The 23787-nt window shown below is 43.5% G+C and overlaps 1 long non-coding RNA gene across 1 annotated transcript in view; it reads left to right on the top strand.

Moving 5' to 3' along the window:
• The window catches only part of LOC123028931, a 41392-nt gene extending 29065 nt beyond the window's left edge, over positions 1 to 12327 (top strand). Inside the window, exon 3 of the long non-coding RNA XR_006415794.1 lies at positions 11992 to 12327. This is a non-coding gene — a long non-coding RNA (uncharacterized LOC123028931). The remainder of the gene's footprint in view (positions 1 to 11991) is intronic.
• The last annotated feature ends 11460 nt before the right edge of the window (positions 12328 to 23787 follow it).

The following is a 23787-nucleotide window of genomic DNA, read 5'->3' as shown; positions in this document are numbered from 1 at the left end:
ACTTTTATCACTAGCAACCATTCCAGTAGGATCAGATGGAGGAGAAAGGGGACCATGCCCCTGCTAAATGTATGTGTGAGAGAGGGTGGGTGTATCCTTCTTCTTCCCACCCTCCATGTATCTTTTCTTTTACTTTTTTTTTTAGATTGTAAGCTTGTTTGTCTTATATGTAACCTGTTCTGGGAGCCTTTTTTAGCTGAAAAGTGGCATAAAACACTTCAAATAAATACATAAATGCCAGGGATTGAAGCCGGCATCTTCTGCACGCACAGAAAATTATGTATGGTGTGGAGAATGAAATGGACCTACAAAGGTGTTTCTTCTAATTTTGCAGTACTAAAATTTGAGGTGATCCAGTGAAACTGATATGTGGTCAGTTCAGAACATACTAAAGAAGGTGTTGCTTCACACCAGGCAGAATAAACAAATTCAGGGAAGATCAGTCCAACAGTAGGTACTGGTAGGGATGGTGGAATCAGTTTATGTGAGTGTCACATGTATTCAGGTACAAGACCGTTGTGTGCCATTCCCACACACACATACCACACATGAATATTTGCATTTGTTCTTGTATGCTAGTTCTTCTAACATACGCAATTCTCTTTAATATGCATATTTGGTACACAGTTCCCCCAGCATAAACATTTTGTATGTCCCTTTCTCTTTTTTGTATTTACCGTACCACATGTATTTTTGTGCACAATTTTTGAACCAAGAACTGCATCACAAAAAACAGAGAGATGTACAATTCAGCAAATAACTGCATTCCAAAGTACACATTACCCTGAGAAGTATGAATTAGGTCACAAAAATTCCTTCCTTCCATCCTATGTTGTTGGGCATGTCCAGTATGGAATTAACTCTGAATATCCAAGTTCAGAGTTAATAGCCCATTCAGTAGTAACAAGAGAAGGCTCTGGCTATTTTGAGAAATGAAATGATAGGCTAAATCAGCCTGCCCCAACACCCTCCAGAGTGTTGGGCTGCAGCTCCCATAATTCCCAGCCAGCATGCTAGCTGGGGATGACGGAGCTAGGTAGACCTTTGATCTGATCCAGCTCCTTATATGTTCATATGACGTGCTGGCAGTGTCACATACCCATGACAATTAGTCACTTGTTTTTGGTCTTCTTCACTCAGACCAATGACAGTTCTTGCAAACACATCGACATATTTCAGATTCCAACTGAGACCACAGCTTATTCTGCTGTGGAAAAAATTAGAAATGTGCAATGAATCAGGAGGTGGTAAGCAGCAATGTGAACCCATGTCAGAGATAATGCCAGACAATTTACAAGTTAGCCTTGAACATCAAATGATGACACATCATAGAGCTTAAGAACATCACAGCTATATCAAAATATTGCATGAATCAACAGTGACCACTTTCTTCTATGGTATGAAATCTGTCTATTTTTAACTACAGATATTAGCTATTTGCTCTGCAATTCTTTTTTTGGCAATTTTTTTGCTCTTCTTTGATTATGCACTGTGATGTGGGTGGCAGATCCTCCTCCAGCTTGGCAGGAGAGGTTGAGTGCTCCTAGCTTGGCAAGGACTGGGTTGACTGACCAATCTAACGAGTGACCAGTTCCTCTGTTTCTAGCAGTTATTCTTTACAAGGCTAAAAACAACCTATGTATGCCATAATATACGGGACAGATCCTGAAACCATTTTAGAGCATCTATCTTTGCAAGCCAGTCAAAACCGAAAATGGAGATGCTGGTGATCAAACGATAAATATTGCACAATCCCACAATGAGGTTATTTCGGAGCAATCACCCCATCCGTATCTCAAATGGGTCTGTCACCTGATTGGAAAATGCACAGGATATAAATAGCATCGGCACTGCTTTGATTTCCTATAGGCTGATTCTAGCCATGTCACAGGACAGTGCAGTGAGACTAGAGACAAGTGGTTTGATCTAGTAAGGCCAGTGTTAAGGTCCAGATGAGACAGAGCAAGCTGGGCAGGCAGAGATGAGGCAAAAGGAGTCTTTCCTAAAGAAAGTTGCTCAGACTGAGCAACCACGCCTAGAGGAAAATTTATACTGGGCCAGTGATGATTTCTCAGGTCGTTTGGTCTGGCTGGGCTAATAATGCCATAGCACTTCCGCCATTAGGGAACTGGCATAGCAGCAGAGCAGGGATCAACCGAGAAGTTCTTCTCCCTCTTCTGAAAGCTACCAAAAGGTGCCAAGAGGTAGGTGCCTGGGCCTTGCTCCCAGAGTGCTGCGTTTAAGACCCCCTGGTGACTTGCCCACCAGTTGTCAGCAGTTAAAACCTGGACGTTCCTGTTATTTACCTTAGAAAAACCCAGACTTCAGGTTACAGGTCAGCGCTGCAAGGGAGCATGACCAATGCCCTCTTCAGTGCATGACAAACAATTCGCATCTGTTCAGAATTCTTGGGTTTTCATTGGTAACATTCCCACCCACAGCACATATTGTTATAATTGGATGGATGGAAATGTTAAAATAAGATATTCCATGCTTCCGGTATATTTTCTTTATTAAAATATGTATAAATCTCCTTTCAACTCAAAAGGGTCCCCAGGGCTATAAACAGCCTGTCTAATCTGTTTAAAAATCCATCCGCTTTATATTCGTGCAGCTGCCACAAATATAAATTATGTGGATGTGTCATGCAAATGCTGAAGGTGAGGCAGGCAGGTGCTGTGTTGTTTTGTATAATTCATCCTGTTGAGCTGATGACTTAAAGGCAAGATAGAAGGCAAGTGTCTATCATTATTCCAGGTGAGAAGATATACTGCCAACCAAAGGCATTTTCTGCCTGAGCTGAAGGACAGCTGCTTCCACCACCACCAACTCTCCACCTAGAGCATCTGACTGGGCAGACCATTGAAACTTTTATCTGCTCAGGTGACCGGGCAGCATCTTCAACTCACCTGAGGTCAGCAGGCTGGCTTAGAAAGTGCAGGGCAAACCGGAGCACACAGGGAATGGCCAGGGGACTGCGGCTGCTTCCCACCTCTGCACCACTGAGCACCTTTTAGCAGGGACCACCCTCTGGCTTGTCTACTGGGAGGACCAGCCCTGAAAAGCCAACACAGGAAGCTGGCTCTCTGAGAGAAGGAGTGAGGTGTGGTACCACGTGCACACAGCACACTTTCACAAAGGGAGCTTTGATTCCACCAGCTGATCACTTGGTCATCTGGAGGCACCCACATGATATTCACTGCCAGCCAGAAAGAGCTATCAAAGCAAAACGTTCCCAATTCACCCGGCACAACCCATGCAGTTGTCAAAGTTACTCCTCTCAGGTTCACTGAATGGAAGTAGGTGCAGAGCAGACTAAGGAGAAATACTTCTTCATCCAACTCCATATTCATTTGTGGAACTCCTTGCCACAGGATGTGGTTATGGCTTGAATAACTCTCAAAACTGGTGGGACAAATTCATGGAGTATAAGGGTATATCAATATGCTCAACATGAGGTCCAAATGCTGCCTCCATATTCAGAGGTATTATGCCACAATATGTTGCAAGAAATCTGTCATTTTCCCAGTCTCCTTTGCAAGCTCCTGGGAGTCATCTGGTGCCATATTATAGCCACAAAACTGGTGGTTGCTGCAGTGGTGGTGATGGCAGCTGAGATGGAGAACGAGAGATCTGTCTTATTCTTTCCCTCACTAGCACCTATAATACTGTTCTGGTAGCATTCCAAGCACTGAGTCCTGGGGATTATAACATTGCATGTACTGTTATTATCTCAAGTCATACAGTGAGCATGTATAAGAAAGTACTGGTAAGAGTCGTCAAACAACCTTTCACTCCCCAGTAATGTACGATGTGTATTCTTTTCATGATAGCACATAAATCTCTATTTTACTACATTGTATCAGCTAAATAATCCTCCCCCATTTAATTCTTTGCCTCTGCCTGAATGCATGCAAAGATGCAAACAGATGCTGCGATGAGAGGCTTAAGGCCCTTGATGGGGACACTTCCTGGCTGGTAGAAGGCTACATGATACGGCACTAAAAGTGCTGGAACTCTGAATACCTGGAAATAAATCATATTTTATATTCTATTTTATAGAAAGTAGGTGATAATGGAAGGAAAGCCCCTTTCATAATCACTTTTCCTTGGTGAATCCAGCCCTTATTCTGGAGAATGGACAGGAGTTTATTCACTTTAAGTACTTCTCCAGATACCTACGTACGTGTGTGTGTGTGTGTGTGTGTGTGTGTGTGCAGGGTGACGGGGGGTTAATATAGTAGACTGGAAGTTTTAATGAAGGGCATTCATGACTTTTTGTAGCCCTGACAAAATTGGCGTGGGAGAGAGGTTCTTTGTTAGGAAGGCAACCTCCCACCCACCAGCTAGAGCCCTTGTTATCAGTAGTCCCCAAAATCTTCTAATTTGCAACTGCACTGGGCCCTAAATGCATGCAGTGACTGAGCTCAGCAGGAGCAGCAATGGAGTGAAGACACGGGGATCCATATTCTGTCCTTGGGAACTTGTGTGTGGCTTCTGCTGGAATCAATAAAAGTCCTATTCGTGCATCCAAAGGCCAAATGCGGCTTGTGGTGTTTATAGTTCCCCTATAGAGCTCAAATTCCTTCCAGTGTTAAAATGATTTCTTTCCTACACAGAGTGCATCAAAATGTTGGCGAAAACCATCTTTCCTTGATGGTAGCTTTGGGGAATATGCACAGTTTTTTCTGGCCCAGCTTAATTCTCTTAGAATGCTTCCACTGTTTTCTCACTGTTGCTGTTTCACTGTTTATAGCACCGATTGCAAATTTCCCTGCAGCAGAGTGTTTCCAGGGACATCTCTGCACTGCAAACAGTGAAGGTACAGGGGTGGAGATGGTGACCAGTGATGTCTGACGGAAAACTCTCAGCATCCTGCCACACTCTTTGATTCTTTGCGGGGGAAACTGTGACAGCTGTAGTGGGATTAGTTTCCACGCAGTTTCAAATCTCAACCATTTCAGGATGTAAAATGCAGGGTCTGGAAAACAGCAGGGATTCTACAGGCAGAAACTATAATGCATATGCATTTGAGTTTTGCTTCCATAACACCGTTCCTCTCCTAATTTTGATAGGGAAAATTGGGTGGCACTCTCAAGGCAACACAACTAAGCAACAGTAGGGTGTACACAGGGACAGTGCCAGTGGGGGAATGGCTGTATGCCTACACCTGCCTTATTGTTGCACTACTGAACATATGAACCTAGCCTCTCCCACTGTTGCTCTCCAACAATATAGATCCAGTGGTATAATGCCTCTGAGTATGGAGGTTCCATTCCACCATCATGGTTAATAGCCATTGATAGCCCTGTCTTTTATACCAGTGTTCCCCAATGTGTTCCCTGTACATCATGGTCCACAACCCTTTTGGACCCATAAACAGGTTTGAGAATTTGCTTTGGATGGGGCAGAGGATGTGGCTGGTCAAATAATGGCTACCCAGGGAACCTGGCTAGTCAAGAGTGAGTGAAAGAGATGGTGGGGGTGAAAGAGCAAGGGTGGAAGCTGGAAGGGAGGGCAAATGGCAAGACAAAGGGGTAGAGAAGAACAAGGCCTGGGGCAGGAGAAATGGTGAGCTAAAGAGGTGGGAGAGAGAAACAGCAGAGCTACGGGCTGTGGGGGAGAGGGAAGCAGCAAGGCCAGGTGGGGCAGGGTCAGAAAGAGCAAAGCTAGAGGCTTAAAAGGGGGTGAAAGAAGAAGTGAGGGAAGGAACAGTAGGGAGAAATAGCAAGGAAAGGGATGGCTGGAGAAAAAAGGCAAGGCTAGAGGTGAGAAAGGGAGCAAAAGTGGATTATTTACAGTATTTTTTTACAGTATTTTTATCCCGTCCTTAACGGTGTCTCAGGACGGCTGACAAGATAGTTAAACATAACAATAAATAAACAGAACAAATGCAACAAACATAATAAAGGCCTGCTCTTCCAGTTCCGAAGGCAAATAAGCCAGTAGCCATCAGCACAGCCTCTTGCAGCACCGGGTTTCATGCATTAAGCTTTTGTTGTGTGAACCAGAGCATTCCTTTGCCTATCCTGAAACCTTGGATGATCTCTTTTTAGTCTTATGAAAGGGTGTGCTAAACATGCTTCTAACCTCCTTCCCCATACTTTCCCTAAACCTCTATTATCTTCCCCCTTCATCATCGTTTTGTCTAAACCAGTCTTCCCCAACCTGGTGGCCTTTGGCTGGGAATTCTGGGTGTTGCAGTCCAAACCTGTCTGGAAGGCACAGGGCTAGGCAAGGCTGGTCTGAACTAAATGCCCCAAATGGCTTTAGCTTTGCTTTCATCATAGGGAAGGCGCTCCAAAATCTTGCTAAGTTTGGCTGCACCTTTCATAACTTTCCCCAGCACCATGTCATCCTTGCTGAGAATTACCAGGAAGAATTACCAGAATAACCCCCCTCAGGCCACAGGATGACCAAGCAGAACTTTAAAGGCCTCCACACAGAAGGCCGTCTTAACCTGATGCCAAAAAGCTGGGAAATTTGGAACCAGGGAGGTTGTTCCAAAGATAGGAAGGTTACTGCAGAAAAGGTCCTTCTCCTATTTGTCACCTTCTGAGCTTCTCAAGGGTTGGCACTCAGAAAGACCACAGAGGTTGAGCATAGTGTCTGGAAAGAGTATTTTCAGCTAAATTATTCTTGCCTGATTTAGAACCAACATAGAAATTCTGTTGTTTTTCTAACTGGACAAGCTGCCTTTATGACACCTCATTTGTTCATTCAAAAACATTAGCACTGAGCAAAAGTAAATATGTAGCAATGGCAGGCCAGTCCCTGGGTTGCACGAAGGTTTACTTGCAAACTTGGCTACTGTGTGAACCAAGGCAGCTGCAGTTGGGCAGTCAGGGAGTCAGTGTCCTTCTGCAAGCCGTGCTCCCACCACTGCTCTGCTAGATACAGATACAGGATCAAAATGATAAAAGGATGTTAAAAAATGAATTTTGTCCATTCTAAGCTACTATAGCCACTAAGAAAATGCAGAAGGGGCTAACTTAGCTGAATTGGTCCTTTCTGTGCTAGGGTACCCCGAATTCCACTAGTAAACCAGAACCCTTTTCCTGATGTTGCTTTATTAAATAGGCATGGGGGGCAGCAAGGAGCATTCTGGGAATGGTACACTCTGCACATGCTCCACAGGCTGCATGCGACCATCCTTGGTGAAAACAGAATTCTGGGCCTGATAGGCCTTTGGTCTGATCTGCTGTTTTTAAGTGTGACTCATATTTCACCACTTTGCAATGCTAGTAGAGTATCTGTCCATTGTGTGGAAGCCTTCTGTCTGCCACAGGCAGCAAATAAATACACAAGATGTAAACCATACTTATATAAGCTAATAACACTTGTAAAAATAGCAAGTGCTTTAGCATACTCCTAAGTGGTACTGTTGAGGTCAAGAAGAACAGCTTGATTGCACACGATGTTGTGCTGGTAATGAGGCCAAACAACTGAATGCTCCTTTTCCCTGCTGCCAAAATACCACAACTGCTGGCATTAACAGGCAAGCAGGAGCAGCTCCAGGTGCCAGCACAGCAACAGTTACTGTTGCTATTTTGCCACAAGGACACACTGCTGTGTTAAACAGCAAACTCGTCCCAAAGAAACACCATTCTGCAGAAGAGAAGGTGGGGACAGGAGCAGCACTCTGAGAAGGCATGTGGCAGAATGCTAGACAGCTTACTGTGACTTACTCAGATCACCAGAAAGTCATCCTGTCTTTTGGCTTCTGTGCAAGGTTTGGGATTTCCTTGGCAGATAGCCCCAGCAGATGATTCTTTCCTCATCTCCAGCGTTTAGAATGCCATTTTACTCCATGCTGGCTTCTTTGTGTGACCAGTGAGCCAGGACCCTCCAAATGCAAGCTGAATTTATTTTGTTTCAGGCAACATGAGCTGGCTCGATCATTCATGTGCAACCCCACTGCAGAGCGATCTTTAGATTTCTTTTCACTGCTTACAGATGTTTCAACTAAACAGGGCTTGTTTGCCACCCTAGAGCAAGAAAGAACTTCAGTTTAGGTGAAATGTTGTGGCAACTCTTGCCCTACTTTATTAACAAGCACATTTCTTTCTACCTAAAACAGAAAATCAAACTGGGTTGCAATGAGTGGAACTGAAAAGATGGAGGAAGGCGAGACATCAGTCCAGTCCAAGGGGTTTGAAGGAACATGGAACAAGAGGCTCTCCATGGAGCCCTGCTTATTGAGTGTGTCCATTTCCCCCTTCTTTGCCAATGTTGCCACTCTCCATTTATTTGCCTCTCCCTCTAGGCAAAACAGACCACTTCCTAGAATGGGGGCAACACATGTGGAGGCTACTGCCCCTTCTCTTTCTTCCTCTCCCTGCTTGCTCATTTGAAGAAGGCTGATAGGCAGGCAAGGCAAAGCAAAGAACATCAAGGAAGGAAGAAGCAGGTTGGAGGCTCTAGGTAGGCGCAGGGAACTTCTGGCTGTGGTCTAATATGGCCCAGGGAGTTCGGAGTTTCTTCCCCAGGCTCTGCCCATTTCCCCTGCCTCAGCAGCAAGAACAAAGGGCTTACCTCTGATCTGACGTGGCCCTTCACTCTCTCCAGAGATTAGCAGTGGGCTTCATCAGGTGCCAGACAAATGCTGCCTCCTGATACTTTGCAGATCAGCCATAATGTCAACATCATGGCTCTTCTAAATCAATAACATAGGTGGATGTGCAGAACCGTCAAATCATGAGAGCCATAAAATGCATTCTAGCAGCAGGCAGGGAGAAGTTTTGGAAATGACCTTGCTCTGTAAGGGCACAGCATGGGTCAGGATTAGCCGAGCCATCAGCCAGGAGCCTCTTGGTCTTTGCGGTGGCGTCCCATGTGGCAAACCGTTCAGAGATGCCGAGCAGGAGAAGAATGGGCAGCCGCTTGCCAGATCCCAGCTTGGCTTCGCTCCACCACTGCCAGGCTTGCCAGCCCAACAAGGGGCCCAGCCTATTCATTTGCTCTTGCCACTGGAGCAGCCAGTTGGATTTTTGTTCAAAGGCCAGGATTTGGCAGCAAGGGCTGCCAAACTGTTTGGAGTCCCAAGACATTTGTGCTCACTGTGCCCACTTGAGGAACTGGGACATTGACCTCAGCCTGCCAGTCTGCACATGATGCTGCTCATGAAAAAAGGCAGGCAGTGAGCATATGATTGTTTCCTAGGCTTCCTTTGTAGCAGCTCCCACCAGCGGGCTGCATGGGTGCTGAAAACTTGGTAGTGGCAACTGTGAGAGCTGCCCTTGCACCCGCTTCCCGGCCCTGCACTGGCTTTTACCATGTTTAGAATGCAGCAGGTGCAGCTCAGGACCAGTCTCAGAAGCAAAGAGAAAGCTGCAGTCTTCCTCCCTAGACCTACCCCTGGCCTTCCTGGGTACCACTAGGAAACTGAAACTGCCATCCTCCACACAGCAAGCTCTTTGTTCCTCTATTCTTCCTGATGCATTCTGGGTCATCTGCAGTTAGACTCTGCCCTTGCTTGTGTGTCTCTGGCCGGTTTGCTCCCTCCATGGCTAGCTCCTGGTTTTGGAAGGCCCTTGACAAGTCACCCTCAATAGGCCCTGTCCCTTAGTGATTCTATTTTCACAGCCTCACCATCACCAGTTGCTGTTGCTCCTGAACCCAAACTTTAGTCGAAGTTGGTACATTTCTGAGCTTGTGCTGCAATCTGTAGAAATGTGTTTGAACCACGTATTCATATGAAAATGAATATTTTGAAAAATGTATGCAAACACACTGTAATAAATGGGCACCCAATGCAAAGTGGAAGGGGTGCCAGAAGGAATTTCACCTCCTCTTCCTTCTGCTCTCCAATTTGCTAGTCAGGCTTGTTCACCTGTCTGCTGATGGCACTTCAGAGGGGAGGGGAGGAGACTGGCAGAAGGTCAGGATAACGTGCACACCAGCCTCACCAGTAACCTCCCCTTCCTTCCCTGCAGGCTACCCCCTTTGACCTGATGCCACTTTCCTCACCTTGCTGAGAGTGGCCGGCGTGCTTCTTGCCATGCAGGATGCAAAGGGGTGAGGCAGTGGGAACGGAGCTCTGATTCCCAGTTCTGAGGTTGGAGTGTAGTCCCAGGAAATCTGAAAAATCCTATGGCCCCTCAAATAATGTCTCATAGGACTGCACCTTTAAAATGAAATGATATCTCAAAATTGACTCTGCTTCAAAGGTTTTTCAGGTATTGGCACCATCTCTTTCCCCCCTCAGCTATGAAAAGAGCACCAAAGTACTTCCAGGAAAGGCTTTTATTGCAAAATTGCTCTAGCTCATTCTGAGAATTTTATGGGAGTGCGGTGTGATGCAGATGACTTCTACCATTTACCAGGAATGGGGCCCTCAACCAAAAAAAGGACTGTCTGAGACTGACAAAGCTGGAGGAGTCGCAGCTCAGTGGGAGGGTACATAATTTGCAACAAGAAGGTCCCAGGTTTGATGCTTGGCTTCTCCAGCTAAAGCTGGGCCAGAGCAGGGCTGGGACTGACCTTTGTGTGGAAGTAGCAGTGATGCAGCGCAGACTATACTGAGGTGACGGTGGTAGAAGGCAGCTGCATCGCTTTGCTGTTCTTCACTAGGAACAAGGGAATAGAATTCTCAGCTTTATGTGCTTGAAGTTATAGAAACAGGTCTGCACTGATAATTTGCCTCAATTATCTACTTTCTCATTATGCTTTGCGTATTTGTTTTATGGAGTAAGCTGTAGGTGCTTCTATAACCAGAGACTTAGTGTGCCATCTATGTAGGTTAAAGCAGAAAAAGTATTATGACTCACAGCATTTCCCTGGAAATGCTAGGGATTTTTTTCTGCATAAACTTTTCTAGAATGGTGCTTTTATGGCGTTGGAGAAGTAGATATGGCTAAATGACTTTTGATATTATTTTTAGTAGACAAACTAGAACTGTTATGATTCCAAAGACAGTTCAGAGGGTAAGACCATGTATTTATAATATTAATAACCACTCTGAGAATGGCACTAAAAGTAGGACACCTTTCTTTGTAAATGCAATGGATTTTTTTCAAGAAATTTACTTGTTTCTGAGTCTTGCAACATCTTTAACTTTGTTTTTCCCCTTTCCTTTTGGAAGGACAGTAGCATGAGGATCTCTCTGGGGCTGTATAGCTGGCTAGAATGGGTAATGTTTTAGCCAAAGAACCAGATGTTACTTTGGAGCTTTGTGGCTTAGCATGGCTATTTTATTTTATAAGAAGGTGCTATTTTTGTCTTACCAAGCAAATTTAATGGTTCTAGGTTTGAGGGTGGAAGGAAGGCAGCTTAAATTTCTTTTTAATTCTGTATTTCTTGGCCTGCTGTATCAGGTTTAAAAGACTGCAAGATCCAAAGATTATTCCTTTCTATTGGCTGCCTTTTTATTCTTTTGATGCTTTTCAAGGAGCGCATCTGTTTAAATAGAAATCTTGTCCTAATGCGGCAACAATGAATGTAAGGATTATGGAGATGATAGCATCTTAGTTCCTGTAGCTGGACCATTCAAACATCCAGGTGTTTCCTTAATCTTTCCAGGGTTAGCCTTAAACACTATAAAGCTACTCAGGACCACACAGTTTCCCAAAAAGGTAGAGGGTCAGATAGACAACTAAACAGCTTCTTTTCAACAGTAATGATTTATGCAAACAAACAAACAAACCAACCAACCAACCAATAGTATTATAGCAACTCTTCAGTTGGAAAAGCTGATTCTTTTGACAGGGCAGATTAAGATGCCTGAACAGAGTTTGCCCCAAAATCATTCCAGTGTAGTATTGTCAGCTATAATGGACAGCAGGCCTAGAATCCAGCTGTCTATATCTTAGGCTGAATCTCTTTGGCTGTACTAACGAAACCTGTGCTTAGAGCCACTCCTTCCCAAATAAGCCGGTTTTTAGCCAGGTAGCATTGCAACAGATCTGCAAAACCTCCTTCACCAGAAGTTTGAAAGAAATGAATGTGGATAACTGGGCATAACAATCAATGCATCTGTCATTCTATTTTCAGCTCTCTTAATAATATCGATGATAATCCTGTGGAGCTGCTGTGGGGATTGCTATGGCATGTTCCAAGGAGATGAGAAGATGGCAACAAGGGAGAGTGCCTTTTCAGTGGTGGCCCTCAATTATAGAACATCTCCTCAGTGAGGCCTGCTGGGTGTCAACCTCGTCAACGTTCTGGAAATAGGTTAAGACTTTTCTCTACTCCCAAGATTTGACAGCATATGGCATCATATTGACATATTATTAATATGTTAACACTAATATTATTAATTAGCTGTTGTTGTTGTTACATGTAACTGGTTTTATATTGTGTTATTATATTGCATTTTAGGGTTTTGATCTGCCCAAACAACTTTGGCTATTGGATGGTATAGAATTGCAATAAATGAACAAATGCACATTTGTACATAGAGCACTTGCATTAGTGATGTTTAAAAAGTGTTTTTATTACAGTTCAAAGGTTCTGACAGCTGCAACCTCACAGAAGCTAAACAGGTCTGGGTCTGATGGAATTTCTCTATGCAGGCAGCCTTCGTTTTAATTACAGAAGAAAGGTGGGATACAAATGAAATAAATACTGATAAGAGGACCTCTTTAGAAGTATTGCTTGTCTCCAACCCATCATATTATAAGTGGAAATAAAGCTATCTGAGCTAAGACATCATGCATGTCCCACAACTGCTTGTCCCTACTAGAATGAGGGCAAAGACTTTATATCATTTCCCTCCCACCCCTTCTAGTTTTGGCTAGAAAACTGGAGCTAACGATAGCCTAGGGTGCTTCCAGATGGAATTTATCATGCCACCATCCTGTCTTATTCATGGAAGTTTACAAAGGATCCAGACAACAACATCTTTCACTGGTAACCCTCCCATTGTTTTTCACTGCTTTTTCTATCTGTTAATGCCATGAATCTCCATTACTGAAGTGGAGGTCATATTGCTTTCTCTGGCGAAATATGGTTGTCTCAGACAGCCATGTGACTCTTATATTAATAAAATATAATCTGGATGTGACATGCTTACATAAGATCATTTTATTGGTTTATACAAACTACTTATTGCTGTTGACCTAGAAGACAACCATTAGACATTTTGTCTTGTTTTTCAAAATTAATGGATGTGTTTGGTTAAAATGTGTTTGTTGTTTGGATCTCTGCTACTAAATCTAGAATAAGAAGTAGCTGAGGGCTTCTTCCCAGATTATTGGATACTGAAATGAATTCCCAGTGCAAATTAGGCTTTTCCATATACTCTGACATTCCATCTGGAAGTCACCACCCCATAATTATATCTGGGCGGTATCTCACTGAATGAGGCCCCAACTTAGTAGTCTTTCAGGCACTACCACAGCATAAATGCAGAGCGTCACCAACATCCTCATCTCCTCATCATATATCTTTCTAAACCGTACAGCTTCCTACATAAGCAGGAGACTAATCCCTGATCTCGCATGCTATCATTTTCCTCTCTGGAGCTTTAGGGATGAAAACACTAGCAATTATCTTAGCAGCAAATGCTATTAGTGGAAATAAAACTATGAAATGCTTGGCTAAATCCAGCCACAAAGCTTGACTTGGTGACCTTCTGCTGCATCAAAATCTTTGGGATGATTTGTAGGTTAAGCCTCTTTCATGAGCAGTTTCCTCCCGTTGTTGCAATTTTCTCTCTTCCCATTGCAGCATGTGCCCTTCTGTGCCCTGACTGGAAGGATTAAGAGAAACGAATCGTTTATGCTTCAACTGCCAGTGGCAAGCAGATGCCCGCTAGACCACTTCTGCGTGCTCCAGCACCAGTACAAAAGTGCCAGAGTTAAACAACACTGGAGAACATCCAAAGTAAACCAAGGGAAAAAGGCAAAATCTCTCTCTCTCTCTCTCTCTCTCTGTGTGTGTGTGTGTGTGTGTGTGTGTGTGTGTGTGTGTGTGTGTGCGCTTTTATGCCTTGAAGTAGGCCAATACACCCCAACCCTTTATCATATGTCTAAGCCTTCTTCAAGGGTTAATATCCAAAACTAGCCTGCAGAGATTTCTGAAAAATGTCTCAAGGATTATTCATCTTCATGCTGTTCTCGGAAATCTTTGCAGGCCATTTTTAGAACTTTAGCCCTGACAAAGGCCCAGATATATTGTAAAGGACCAACATGTCAAGCAAGTGAGCAAATGGAAAGAATGAAGAGGCAGCAGATGGGGGGCTAGGGCAGCTGGTGAGCAGACAGGCGCACTGAGGAAGCAGGACCTTGGAGAATGCCTTGCCAAGGACCTTCCAAACCCAGAGGGCAGCACTGCCCCCGTGCCATTAACTGCTGTGTGGCACACACGAGATGAACAAGAGGAGCTTTGCCTCATCATTTTAAATTCATGCTATGCAAACCTTCACCCACTTAGTTCCTTCATGTCAAGACTGCTGTTGTTAAATGAATGGGGCAGTTACAAACTTGGCAAATTATCACATAGCCCAGTATCTGAGCCATGGTTTCTTTTTGTTGCAATAGGATCTTGCTGCAGCAAAAGCTAAGCATAGGTCACTCTTCCCTGTCACCAGACTGGCTTCCCCTTAAATTGCAGGCTGGACAGTTTCAAAGCAGTAAACGTCCTGGTTGCTCCGACCAATAAGCGAGTCTGACTGAGATATTGTCACAGCACAGCTCTGCTCTGGTCTATTGGTTAAGAGGTTTCCTTCCCGGTGTTAATCTCCCCATAGTTCCTGTAAAAGGGCAAGGTTCACTCATATGAAGTCAGTCCAAAGAAGAAGCAATTGTAACTACTCCCAAACACAGTGATGCGGACAGAACTTCTGTGGAGACCCTCTCTCGGTCTGCTCCTGACTCTAACTCCAACTCATCTCCACACAACCCTCCCCATGTTCCCGCTAAGGAAGTGTCACTAAATTACCACAAACAGTTCAGTTCTCCTCTTCATCCATCATTTTTCAGTGGTTCTTCTGTGTGTCTTGCTCAGCAATCTGACATAGAGAAATCAGATAAGTGCTGTAGTGCCAAAAGGAGCTTTTTTTTCTTGCGAATTACGGTGCCAGAGGCGGGCAATTTCCTAAAGAAGGCTACCTCAGGGGCAAGGGCTTGTTGCACCCTCCCCATGCGCCGTGGTCCTGATGGAGATGCAGCCTCCAGCGCCTAGCATTTTCATTTAAAATTCTACAAATGTAGCTACAAATATAACTAGTGCTAGGCAAACTTACCCCAAGTAAGTTTGTCTGTTTTATTTAGAAAGTAACAAATTTATTCACATGAGCTCAAAGGACAGTTTGCCTTTAATATGAGCTCATATTCCATGCATATGAGATTTTTCACTTTTAGTACTTTCAAAGTACCTCTTGGCAGCTTGATATCCTGCGCCAACACGTTACAACCCCCCTTTCTACCTGGATGCTTTTGCGTGACCTGCCTGCACGTCATGTTGCCCATTGTTAGCATGTAGAAGAGAGAAGAAGGTGGACACATGCCCCACCTTGCAGGGTCAGATCTGCAGCAATGGCAAGGACTACGGAAGGAGGGAAGAAAACACCAGCTCAATCAAGGGTTAAGTCAATGAACTTAGCATATGTGCAGAAATGCCATTTTTTGATGCAGACTGTGCATGCTCTGAGGTTCACAAGCAGTTCCTAACTTTCTAACAAATTCATAGTACAGACTCCCTATGAGGTGAGCAATACAGAAGGATGAGTTTCAACCAATGAACCAACTAATTTCAAAATGTGACAGCTTCATGAAATATAACATGCTTCTAGTCCGTCTGATTTATGTACTATGCAGATTGAAATATTTTCCTCACCAGATTTGTAAAAATGTTTCTCATGAACCCAGCAAGGCTATCAATTCAATCAAATAAAGGAATAGATGAGTTCCCACTTGTACCATATGGTCATGGTAGAATGTAGAAGAGAAAATCAAGCAGAAATAAGAGGCAAGAGCACTAAATGAACGGTGATGTAACATATCTCACAAAGGCGATAGAACAATAAAGCCCTTTTCCTGGAAGCTTTTCACACTTGTGAATGCTAGCATAGCAGTGAACTTGAGGGTACATTAAATTCAGCCATTGGAACAGACTGAGATGGATTTGCGTCTCCATAAACAGGCTGCCTTTATTTATACCAAGTGTGAATGTTAATAGGAACTGCCAGAAATGTTTGCATTTGATTTTCTATTAACATGTGCAATGCATTCCCCTTTTGATTTGAATCAAAATGTTAAATTCATGCCTGAGCAACATAGTAGTCTAGAAACATACAGGATCCCTTGGGCTAGATGTTTTTGATTTTTAGAAGAAGCCGAGGTGTTTTTTTCTTCCTTTTTCTATTTTTAAATCCAGCATCTTACACACCATGTGTTTCCCTGAGAGTAGCAAATATGAGAAAGTGATATCAGGGTCCCCATTCTTTTTATTATTTTAGTGCCAGCTGTCAAATATCTGTACATTTTCATCACACATACAAGCCTCCTTAGATAAAGCATGCCCTCTATGTATGGGAATCAGTGAGAATTACATTTCAGTTTAGTTTTGATAAGGATTTGCCAACACTTACAATGTTTACCTTTTGGGGACAAAAGGACTTGAGATTTGAAGCATCAGAATGTGATAGAAACTGAAACAGGCCAATTTGCCCATCCAGCTCCACAGTTTTCAGTGCTTAGTCCTCCAAAGTCTGGGTCTGAATCCTTGTGCAGGGCCACCTCTTAATGCTATGGCTGCCTTTCCCCCTCACCACATCTTGTGGCTTCCTGGCATGAGCCTGAAGGCCACAGGATTATTTTAAGCCCCAGCTATGAGTTCTTGCCTCCTCAGAGCCGGGACTCAGAAGGCCAAGCCTCTGTCCCGCACTCCCTTGAGCTGGACTGGAAAAGGGGGGCATGTTGGGGGACAGGAGGGAGGAAGTTGGGACTTAGGCTGATTCTTACCAGCATCTCAACCTCCTTCCATTCCCCTCCCCGGCACTTTATCTAGAAGTCCAAAAGCAGCCATTTAGAAAAATTAAAAAATCAGGGTGTGAGGTGTGGTGATGGCAGAGATCATGGCTACCACACATCATTCGGGGCACAGGATGGCCATAAGTCTCTGAGTTTGGAGGCTACCTGCACTGAGGTGGGGGTGGTGGACAAGCTGGGCCTGTTCTACCTTAATAGGTCCAGCTACATGACAGGCAGGTATATCATGGCCATCTCCATTCTGGAAATGATTGTGCCTAATGAATTTGACTGGATGGGTGAAAATTTTGCTTCCATTTCTGTTTGATATTTTGGAAATATACAGACTGGAAACTGGGGAACACTCTGTGAAAGATATTATTTATTTATTTATTTATTTATTTATTTATTTATTTATTAAAACATTTTTATGCCGCCCCATTCGCCGAAGCCTCGGGGCGGCTTACAAGCCTCGGGGCGGCTTATTAGGAGGCAAAGTACCAGGAGGAGGGCTTTCTCTACACCCCGCCTATGGCATGCGCTCCCCAGAGAGGTCCGCCTGGCGCTGTTGTTATTTGTTTCTCGGCGCCAGGTTAAGACCTTTTTATTCCAACAATATTTTAATAACTTTTAATATTGGTTTATATATGTTTTTAATTGCAGCCAGAGTGGATCTGTAATTCATTTGTATTATGTTTTATATTATTTTATTTATGTAAGCCGTCCTGAGGCCTTCGCAACAGGACGGCATATAAATATTCTAAATACATAAATAACTTGAGATTTAAAACTTCAAATGCAGGAGAAAGTGAAATGAACAGATTTTTCCTCTGCTCTGTGGGAAGGGTGAACTTGTGGATAATTGCCGTAGTCGTTGCAAGACCATCCTTGCACAGTTGAGGGCGTAGGCTTGTCTTCCCTCCTTGAAAGCCGCCAGTCAACTTTGTTCCATTTTAATGATTAGCAAAAAAAGAAAGAAAGTTCAGCCGCTGGATAATTAATTAATTGCAACCGCATTCATAAGTGGATGGAAATGTCAGTGTGAGTCACTCAGAAATGGAACTCAAAACAAGAAGGTGAAGAAACATGCCAGTACTAGTTCAGGGCCCAGGATAGTTCTTCTTGTGTTCTGTTTTACATTTTACAAACTACTGAAATAAATAAGTATGCTATTTTGCTGACAATGCAAAAGCATCATCACGTTGGTGAAAAGGGTAAGAGTCTCATAATTGAACTCTCTCTTGAAATATATGTGATCCAGTGGAAGGTGGTATCAAAAGTCACATGGGTGGTTGTGTGTTCTCTTTTAAAGAGGACTGCCCTCTGTTTGGTGTGATCTGTTTTAAAGGCTCTCCTGTTCAATTCTAGTTTAAATATAAAGAAACGTAATTGCTCTTGTGCATCCACAGTTGCTAGTGCCTGGGCAGCAGATGATACAGGCCACCAGTGAAAAGCTTTCCACACTGCAGGGCCGGCAGATTCTGCCTGATCAGTGCTGCACTGCTGCCAATTCATTCTGTCCCAGACCAAGCCATCAGATAGACTTCTGTTTTTGCAATGGACTGCAATTTGCATAATCTTAAAAACATGTGCACATTTCCCCAACTTTTTTTAAATGGTGATTTGTGCAAATTGAGCTGGAGATAGGCAATTCCTGGCCAAATATGCACAAATATTTCAAGCACTTTTACAGGAACCTAACTCCACTCCAGTGATACCATGTATAATTGGACATATTTTTAAATAGCAAGTTCAGGGTGGGTTCTTTTAGTAAGAGTCTATCTAACCATCTTTACATAACAGGATAAATAATAAAATTAGAGTACAACCATGAAATAGTCAAAGTTTCCATAAGAGGGACTCTGCTCTCATCCAGTCACAAGCAACTAGCATTTTCATACATCCTATAAAGCCAGACTTTTTTTAAAGTTCATGCCACAATGAACTAGCTAGGTATTAAGGCACCATCAGCACCTTTTTTGTTTAGCTTAGCTATATTACAGTTGGTGTTTGTAACACCTCGATCCAACATTGCCTGCTCTATTAAGCCATAAAAACCTGCTTGTAAACATATAATTGAAAAGTTCTGTTACACAGTGCACTGACTTCCACATTTAACATTTTAAAGTCTTTTCTAATTATTTAAGAATTTGTAAATGATGAAATTGTATTTTTTAGTGTACAACCTAGGAGTAAACCCTGCTGGAGTCAGTGGGATATGCGTCAGGGTAGGTACCAGTAGACCTTAAGATAAAGCAGTGTAACACAGACTCTCAAATGTCTACTCAGAGGTTTTGAGTTGGAAACAATTTGCTTTGCCAAATTTCCATGTGAAATATTTTATCCCTACAGTGAGGAGGAAACTGTATTCCTGACATTACTGAAGGCTCAGCAGCAGTGGGAGCAAATAGTCGTAAAATGTAGTTAACTTATGATGATTGACCACTGTAGCTAAGCAAGAACGGACCAAAGGCCCACACAGCAGCCAGTTAGATACCCTATGAGAAAGCCACAACCAGAGAGCTTCAGCCATAGAGAGCTTCAGCTATCAGGCAATATAGAAATTGCAAGCAAGCAAACCAACATAAGGCAACAACTGTTGTTCCAACTACTGGTATTCAGGGGTTGATTATGTCTGATTCCAGAAGCACTGCCAGCTGCCAGCTTTGGGGGACCCTTGGGCAAGGCAACTTCAATGGGTCCCCTTCCCTCCATGAGTGTGCCACCTTACCATATTATCTGCTCTTCCTCCTCTTCCTCTTTCTCATCACCACTATCCACTGCTTGCTTGGCAGGCAAAGAGCCAGAGGTATCTCCTGCACTTTCTTCTTACTGGCACCATTGCTTGGACCAGAGTGCTAAACAGAGGAACAACCATGTTTCCATGATGGAAAGGAGAAGCCAAGTCCAGGGGTTCTTGTTAGTGGGTCCCCTGCTGGGTTTGGACCCTTGACATGTCCCCTACCCCACCAACACTTGATGCAGGCCTGACCTGAAGATCACATACAGCCAGCATGATGAGTAACCATGGACAGTTTGATCCTCCATGAATTTAGTTAATCCCCTTTAAAACAGTCTGAGTTGGTGCTAAAAACAGATCTGTAGTAGTAAATTCCACAGTTTAAGTATGGGCTGTTATGTGAAGAAGTGCTTCCCCTTAGCTGTTCTGATAAAGCCAGACACACTCCTGTCAGTTTTGCATTCTCCTTTAGATAACACCAATCACCGAAAATGTTTAGTTGGTAGGACTTTTTCCTTCCAAAGTCTAAGCAAATTATGTTCAGCTATTGAGTTGAAAAAGATTACAGACAGGTTTGCTTAAATGTGACATAAAAAACATTGTACTTTATTTAAAAGTGAAACATAAAAACTTGCTATCACAGGATATCCGTTACTGAAACCTTGGTTATCAAATATTGTTATTCAAACTCACTTTTTTATCTTGCTATAAGCTGAACTGACAGCTGTTTTCATAACCCTTTCACTTAAATTCATGGGGGCTGAAGAACGGCATATTTAACCTGGGCCAAACATTTCTTTTTGCCGTATTTGTTGTTGAGGGGAGGAGTAAACAGAAACATCCTACCCCAAAATGGAATTTAAGCTGAGTAAAAAAAAAAAATAATAATAATGGAGTATTTGTTCTGGGCATGGGGACAAGAATTAACTGACATTTTTGGGTGGTGGGTTGCCACTTCCATGATTTACCTGCACAAGGTGGGGCAACATCAGTTTTCCATACATCAGCTTGACTTCTCCCAGGGCCTGTGGTTCTACCTGCTTGCAGCTTATTCTAGATTCAAGGCTGGCCTACCATTAGGCATTGCCTTGGGATGCACACCCAAGAAAGGTGTTGGAGGAAAGATCTGCAGGCCAGCCAAGTAACCCTGTGCCCCCAAATCACCCTACTGCTTTCAGGAGAAGTGGGGGATCCTCTTCCATCACCAACGTTGAAATTGCATTCAACTACAGCTTTCATAGATGGGATGGGAGGAGGCCCGAAAGCTTTGGCCTTCACCTCAGGCAGCAAAATGTCTCTGGCTGGCCCTGCCTGGACTCCTGCTGTGCTGCTCCAATCAAGCCTTGAAGGCTCTAGATTAGCACACACACATTCAAGCAGAACTTGTGCTATATGTATTCACTGGAAGCAGTGAGGTGCTGCTCTATAATCCAATTTTACTGGATAACCGTTGCAGGAGTATCCCATGGCTAATTTACTTTGAGCTGCATGTGCTAACCTTTGCTTCAAACATTTAGCACACCGATCACTGAATAAGGGTATTGCTCAAGATTTTTGCAGGGCAATCACCTGCATCCTTGTAGCTTCCAGACAACGTCTTTCTGTTTCTTGGCCAAGTGCTTAGTGAGGCAGTGGGAGTGGGAATTAGGTGCAGGTGGGGCCGATTTGACTGTGTGATGCTGGTACTTTCTGGAAACCTGGCTGCGAGAGAATAGGAGTTCTGTCACTTTAGGGGAAAGGTAATGGTGTAAAACAGGTAATAACATGGAAAACATGGAAAAAAGAAAAGAAATGAGCAGTTAATACGTTTGAGAAAACAAGATATGGACCCAATCCAAAAAACTGCAAGTCACGGCAAAAACTGGGTGATTCTGAGAGTGATTATGTAATCCCACAGTAAACATTATGTAATTCCCACTGTTTATCATTTGGCTGGCACTCACCCCAGGTGCCTTCCCAGCGGGACTCAGACATGTGCTGAGGCTGGAGAATGCCCTACCCCTTTTAGGGCTAAAGATGTTGTTTTCGTCCGCTTTAGCAAAGGACACGTGTTTCACTTGAGGCATTCTTTTGACATACAGCTACTTTGAAAGAGGTGATTCACCACCCACATAAAACCTGAGGTTGTCAGGTTACCTGAAAACATGGCACACCAACGGAGGATTGTGTCAAACAAGATCTAACCTTTCCCTTTGAAAGGCTCAGGAAGATGTTCAGAAAATTCTTCTTTCTCAAAAAATAAAATAAAAAATGCAGTTCTCTGCATGCTTTCAGAAGAAGAAAGTTCTAACGGGCAAGTAAGCACGAACCCTATGTTTATGGTGTGGTTTGCCTTCTTAGGACACATCATGTTGGAGATCCATGACTGATCCTGCAATAGTTATATTTAGGAAAATGCCACTGCAAAGATGGCAAAGCAGCAGCAGTGGAATGAGGGGTATAACCATTTCTTAACCACCCCACCCTTAACCTGCTATTTTCATCAAAGGAGAAGCTCAGGTCCCTCTTGCCTGTGGCTGCAGTGCAGGTCCTAGAGCAGCAGCAAAGCAGGTCCAATATGGCACCCATGACATATGGCATCCAGGTGATCCGAGAAACACATGTCATGCCGCACACAGTGGCACTCATCTGTCCAAGGAGGCAGTGTCCTGGTGAGGCAGACATGGGAGGAGGATTTTCCCTTGAACCCATTTCCAGGGAATCAGAAGGGAGTCACCACCCTGTTCCATGCCATGCCACTCCAGGCATCTCTCCCTCATTCTTCCAAAACGTGCATATCGGTGTGGACCGCAGTTAGCTGCCAGTTGATGGGGCAAGGAATAAATCTTATATGGGGGCACTATTGCCCCCCAGCTGAATTCCAGGAATAAAAAAAGATGGAATTCAGCCATGGATTTGCTCTGAAACACATTATTTGCCCGGTAAGCATTATGATGGTGCATTCAGCCAGTACACCAATGGTTATAGCTTGCCCCTTTTTGTCTCAGTTTAATACAAATCTCTTGTATTGCAGCTGAATCCTATGACATGTCAGTTGCCCCCGAAAACACCACTGCTCAAAGAACATTTGTCATCTTTTTGTTAAAGCATTTAAATTGGACAGAGCAGCCACTGGAATTACGGTTTTATCTCTATCGCATGGAGATCGGCTAAGAGAAAATACATTTCACATGTTCTTCTGAGTACTTTCAATCTATAAAATATTCCAAAAGACTCACAGACCTGATGACAGGCCCACAGAAACAAAGAGGATCTGTACAAGAGAGTTTATACTTAAAGAGAGTGCGGTTCATATGATCACTGGGTCCACACTGTCTGTACTGTTGCTCCTTTTCCGTTCTAGGGTGACTCCTCGCTGATGGAGAGCAGGTCAACTCAATTCATTTGCCACAAGCAGACGTTGCCCATATTGCCCGTGTTTTGCAGTCCAGAGCAGACCACCGTGGTATCGATTTGCTTTGATGTGCAAAACAGACACTTTGTTGCTGATAGCAAACTAGTTAGATAAGCTACTAAATACATGCAAAGAGCTGTCTGAGGAAGACAGAAAGCAGCAACTGGGAAATACTGCAGCCATCTGAATCATAATTAATCAATTTTAAGATTGACCCATCTCAAAAGAAAATTGTCCTTTAGGCTTCAGATAGTTGCAACTCCCTTATTTCTTTTCAGTATAAATTGGTAGCACATTCCATAGTGCTGCAAAAAGGCTCTGTTTGTTTTTTCCTTTTTTTTTAGAGTAAGCATTATCCACTCTTACAGGAGTCCCATGTGATGTTTCAACACAAGCCGCCATTTCTTGGTATGCTCCCAGACTGAAGGAGGCAAGCCTAAAGCAATAACCCAATGGCCCAATAGGCCACCTGTTTTGAAGGTGCTTAATCATGAAATCCTATACATGTCTTCTCAGAAGTAAATCTCATTGTTCATGGCCATTACTCCAAGGTAAGTGAGTAAAGAACTACAGCCCTGCCACTACTACTACCACCTCTATTATTGTTGTTAGAATTTAGAATTGTTCATGGCTCTTTAGTTTAAAAAAAAATGGTTGGCTAGCTTATCAAAGAAAAGTAAACATGCAAATAAATGTAAATATAATTATAAAAAGCATCCCAGAAAGAACAAGTGACCTCCAAC

The sequence above is a fragment of the Varanus komodoensis genome, unplaced genomic scaffold, assembly GCF_004798865.1.
Source record: "Varanus komodoensis strain SLA01 unplaced genomic scaffold, ASM479886v1 scaffold39, whole genome shotgun sequence".
NCBI lineage: Eukaryota > Metazoa > Chordata > Lepidosauria > Squamata > Varanidae > Varanus > Varanus komodoensis.
This window is presented reverse-complemented; position numbering and strand designations above follow the sequence as displayed.